This window comes from Opisthorchis viverrini (genome assembly GCF_000715545.1).
Source record: "Opisthorchis viverrini unplaced genomic scaffold opera_v5_109, whole genome shotgun sequence".
In the NCBI taxonomy this organism is placed as follows: Eukaryota; Metazoa; Platyhelminthes; class Trematoda; order Opisthorchiida; family Opisthorchiidae; genus Opisthorchis; species Opisthorchis viverrini.
The window spans coordinates 389,002-395,076 of NW_008751764.1; positions in this window are offsets into that span (position 1 = coordinate 389,002).

Genomic DNA, 6,075 nt, shown 5'->3' on the forward strand with positions numbered 1-6,075 from the left:
TACGAACGTTCTGGTGTTTATACTAAGTGCTCCTAGAGTCCACTAATTGGTCGTCTTGGTTTGGACACGAGACGCACCATCACAGATCGCCTGCTTAAGATGTGCGTCCATCACAGACCGTTCCTTTGAATTCGAACTGAAGGAAGCTCGGTGGTTAAGGCACGAAAGCAATGACCAGAAGGCCCGTCGTCCAAACCCGAACCTGGCATCTCAATTGCTCCTGTCTTGGTTTGGGAAACTTGTCGGTATCTAAGCTCTCGTGCTTCCTTTGGGTGGCAAGGCAGCTAAGCACCACAGGGATGTTACGGCTGAGCGGATACCCTTGCAGTACCAATTTCCGGAACAGCGGAGATCGGTTGACAAAGCGATGACCAGCAATAACCAGCTCCAAATGTAAATAGACCACATCACTGTCAGTTACCAGTAGCGAAGGTTGGTCACTGCCTGACGCTCCTCCCGGAATGATAGCGTGGATTCCGACCATGAACTTGTGCGCTGCTACCTTTCAGGTCTACGCAAAACGCGCACACCTAGCTTGGCCACTGAGAAGCCATTGGCCCAGAAATCAAAACCCATCGGAGCCGATTGCTCGAACGCCTGCCGGAAGGTCCGATTTCGGATATCAACGGCCACGAGCGAAAATATATCCAAAGCGCTACTCAAAGCCTGTTCTTCTGTTTGCGATGTAACCCAGCAACCCACATCTAAATATTGGATCTCTGATACGACCGTGGATTTAATGTAGGCCCGGTGACAGATAACTCTTGATTCCAACCACAACTCAACTCCACGCAAGGTGAAATTGATTGTTTGTACCGACTGCGAGTCTTGGTGAACCCGAAAGACCCAAGAAATGGAAGATGCGAAAAGTGCTGGAAACATCCACAAGCTGTTCCACTTGATTCGTTCGATGACACTTAGAAGCCTTTTATCAGCGAAATTATCAGAAACCAAATGGTCCTCTGATTTCCAGCAAAGCAGAACGTTTGAACCGATGAGCACAGTACTCCGAAAAGCACTTCACTTGGGCCACCTTCTAACTGCAATCCGCGATCCTGAAATTCAACAAAAAGGTGAATGATGAACATAGAACCCCTTCAGTCTCAAGTTTCCGAGTGTATATCTCTACTCAAGCATCATCATACTGCTGGACCTGATGACCTTCTACCTGTTCTGTTCAAGGATGGCGGTGAATTCCTCCACCTGCCTAGCCTACTGGTCTACCTGAAGAAAAGACCGTTCCAGACAACTGAGGTGAGTCAATAATGGCGCCCATTTACAACAGAGTACTCACAGTGAATATGTCAGTCAGACTCCTCTCCTAACAAGGCTTCTGGTGTTCCTGATTCATCGTCACCTTGCGAAGCCTTGACCAGTGTGCATCAAGTGGGATTTCGACTGAGTGGAGGCTGAGTTGACCACGCATTCATCATCATCATCATCATCATTAAAGACAGCAACGCATTCACACTCTGTCATGAGTTAAGGCGAGGCCACATGTACAAACGACCCAAGATCTTGATGTTACTTGACTTTAAGGGTGCGTTCAATTTTGTCGTTCGGTCAAGGCTGATAACTACGCTTGCTCAAAAGATGTCTGTTAACATAATCTACTTCATACACTCCAATACTTCTGAGCGTGAGTGCATAGTGAAGTTTCCAAAGGCTTGCCTACAAGTGTTAGACAAGGATGTACACACCCTCCGTTCTTGTCCAACGTTGTTATCTCCGAAATGAGGCGAACGCTTGGTTTTCAAAAGCAGTGCACAAATCGTTGCTAATGGGAACCTTCTCGATCTGGAGTACGCAGACGACATCGACCTCACCTGCGAAGATCAATGTGAAGCTCAAGTTCTGTTGAATAGTGACCAGATTCATACCCCCTCTCGGCATAGGCCTTGCAGTCATGCTTCACCACGTAGCCTCTGAACATAAACCTTACAACTCAAGGAGAACCACTGGAAGTTGTGGGGAATTTTACACTTCGGCGGCTGCATTAGCTCTGACAGGAGTGTCTGATGAAATCGGTCCGCAAATCTCAAAGGCCCAAATCACGTTTGCTAATCTGCGATACTTGTGGTGACAAAAAGTCATCACTAGATCTTTAGGGTTGCGCGTACCAGACCACCGTAGAGGCTACATTGTTGTATGGCTACGAGGGGTGATCTCTGATATTGTGAGGCGTCGTCAGGTTTTCGACCACCGATGCCTCAGCAGTGTCGCTGGTTTCAGATGGCATTAACAGATTAGTAACGGGACAATTAGAAATAGGGGTATTTGGTTGCACAGCAGACACTTTAATTGCTGAAAACATACGGAACCTTCGAGCACGGATGCTCAGTCACGTTCTACGCATGCCGAAACGTCTACCGAGTCGACAGTTGCTCTCCGCGTCCCCTCCAGAGTGGCGCAAACCGCAAAATAGGAAATGTATGGGTGTGAAAGAGTTTCGGTGTTGTTCATGTGGTTCGCCTTCCAGGTTGGGGTGTCTGTGACCACTTCTGCGCTTGAGGGAATTGCATGAAATGGCGACTGACCGACCCAAATAGCTTTCGTGTTGTCGGTTTCCAGATAGCTTGATTGAACGCTTGGAGATGTATGTACCTCAAAATGCTAGCGACAGGGCAGCACCAGGAGCCCCCTAACCCATTCTTCTTTCCACTTTAAAGCTTCAAATGAAACTCAAATAAAGCTCAATGGTTGTGCGGACATGAAGCATCAGAGTCAACACCGATGTTGCTGTCTCTGGTGGTGATGAGCGTTACTGATCTAGTGTTTCCACCAGACCAGCGCAATCCTTCGAAGGCTCCCATAATCAAACACGTAGAGCTTTCACACCCGATGTCTAGAACCCATAAATTAGTACGGATAGGGATTGTACATCCAACTCGTGACAGTCAAGCTAGTGTCACAACGGTGCCACAAATGTCAAAGTTTAACAAACACCGTCCTGGCCTTCCCAATTCGGGAAGTGACTTCGTCTTTCGCCAGACCGCCGCGACTTACGAGGATACCCAGGTAAACTAACTTATCTACCATACTGACCGCTTCACCTGCAAGCATGAGGTTTGGGTTTGATTCCACCTAGTCTTGCAGCAGCACTTTACACCTCACAGGTACGAAGCATACTCCGAACTGTTCAGCACGACTGATTAAAAATAGTTTGCATTTTCGAAAAACAGTACAATCGACGTAGTTAATTTCCGCGAGCGAACGCCCCATAGGATTTTCGACACCCGAAGTTACAGACAGGTAAAGAAGATTGAGGCTATATCAATTACGAAGTTGAACAGAAACTGTGACAGAACACATCTTCGTATGACACCACTGGATGTAATAAACTAGGGAGTATTTGTAACAGATACGTACGCACTCATGAAAGGAGACACATAAAGCCGGCATCGGAAAGAACTCGTTACTAGACACTGCCAGTTTCTAACGATCAACGGAGTTACAGAAAGACTCGAATTTAAGATTTCCAAGCATTATTTTTTCGCATTCCGGAGACCTTGCAGTATGGTCATTAGGCTGACAGCAACCGATTCGCCATCTCCTTCCAAGAGCGCGGAGTAAAAATCGTCTGGTCCAGATATTCTGTTGCACTGAAGCAGTGAGAATGCGCGCTGGACTTACGTCGACAATGGCAGACTGATGTCGGCATCCCATCGGGATTCAGTCAAACATTCCCAGAGGTGAACGTCTCCGGGCAGACGGTTTTCAAAGTTGTGATCCCAACCTTTTTTTGCCTTTCTTCAGTCATCTATCAGTATATCGCAAGACCTCGGCACTGCTCGGGATGCTTAGGAGAATATTTTATCGTTTTACGCCTGAAATTCTCCCTATTATCATGAACACATATCTCCGGCCGACAATGGAATACGCGATCCAAGCCTGGTCTCCATGGCTGCAAAAGGATACACAACTGCTAGAGCGTATCTACCACCGCGCGACCAAGCTGGTCATTGGCCTCCGAAACGTTCCCTACAGTGAAAGGCTACGTAAACTCGATTTGTTTGATTTAACTTATCGGCGTATACGAGGAGACCTCATCCTGATGTTCAAGATAATAAACACCCCTAATCACCCTTTAAAACATTTGTTCACAGTTAATTTGGCCCGACAGACCCGACGGAATCCATTGGCCGTTGACATTCCATGTTCCCGCATTAACTGTCGGCGCTACTTTTTTTCAGTCCGCGTATCCCTCACGTGGAACAAACTACCAACATCTGTTGTGGATTGTGGTAACCTCGAGACTTTCAAACATTCGCTTGACGAATACATAAGATCTCACCCAACTTCCCTCATCAACATTTGAGATGCAGATTACAAACAATAGAACATATATGTCATATCATTCCGTTTATCTGTATACATACACACACCAATATCCTTTGGTCATTGTAAAGCAAAATGCTTTTTAGACCAATATAACCTTGATTTACCTTGATTTATCAAATCACCATTGTCTATCGAGTTCCGGGAGCTTTTCAGCCAACTCAACTCAACAGACGGTCTGCAGATAGTGAGCTGAACCCCCATATATTAACCAGCACAAATGCCGTTTTCTAGGTCGAGCTACATTGATCTTGATTGAACCAATCAACCTAAAGGCTCAAAGACTACTAACCGAAATCCAGACCAGGATCACCACACGCCTGAACAGCTAGGTGCGGCAAAATTGGGTTCACGCCGGGCGGTTTGGGATGGATGACCGAGCTGGGGTCTTGTATGCGGGCTTCCTAAGCACAACACAGCAATCGAGAGAACAAGGTCTAAGTAAAACCTCTTGTTGCCCAATTTGAAACAGCACGGAAGCTGAAAGCAGCAATGTGGGGTAGACACCCCGAATTTATCAAGAGTTTAGTTGCTTTACTGGGCAGAAGCTTAGATACGGAACAACCGTAAGACGGTTGACAGCTAAATTAGTCACGACTGGCGTGAGGGATGTGTTGGGAGGAGTCAATGAACAAAGACGCGAAACTTTCCAGGACGAAGTAGTGTCTGATTGAGGTCCCCACTCTGTTCTTTCGACTCAAAAGTCTGACCTACAAGACAGTGGGATGATGTCTTTGTTGAGAGACTGTTGTCCCATGCTGGCTCCCAGGTCTGAGCCACCAGACAGCGAGTGTCAGGGTACTTTTGGAATCCTCTCCAAAGCCAATGATATAATCGTCTGACCTACTGGGCTGAACGGGATCCATCGTGGCCCGAGGAAGTAGGGAGTAAGCCACCACCTGCCTCCAAATACGGCTGCGCACAGCATTCGCCCTTTGAACAGTGCCAGACTAATTTTTAAAGTGTTTCGATCGTACAGAGTAATAAAAGAAAGTGTTCAGCTGTAGCACCCTTCCGGTGCCTAACTGCCATGCCACCCGAAGGAAGCACGAGGGCTAGGATACTGCCAGGTTGCCCAAGTCTAGACAGGGGAAGTCGAGTGGCGGAGGTCGGATTCGAACCACGAACCTTCCGGTCGGTAAATTCGCGCTCTCCATCTCGCCCCGGCGGTCCGGTCAGCCGTTTGGTGATCGGTTTTTTAGGGTCGACCTATTGTAACCCGTAATTTCTCGGGGCAAAGCGGCATCGCCGTAACCACAAAAACGGACATGCTGGATGCCTAAATTGAACGTCTTATTGTCATTACACACCCATCGCTAAGTACAGTAAAACTCTACCTCCAAATCGCCTCCTGATACAGTTTGGATATCCGCTGTTCGTCGTCTGGCTGCTTTCCACCGAACTCAGTGGCGTGGCTAAACCTTGAGGGAACTGAGTTCCTGCCTCTATAGCCCAGAGGACCATGATAAAACTCAAGCCTGGCCACTATGGCAGTGATAGCTTTCGGCCAATCCCAAATGGTACTCCACTCGTCGAAACCCGAGCTTACTGCCACATCGTAAAACTGAAGACCAAAGAGTCACATCGAATATCTTTTAATAAACATCTCATTTCTGTCAATCCCTTGCAGCGGGGAACTTGAAGATTCACAGTCAGAAACGCTCCTAATCGGGCCAAAGCACCTGGGGGTGAAAGTCACCCAGGATGTTCGTTAACACATTCATTCTTGAATCTGAT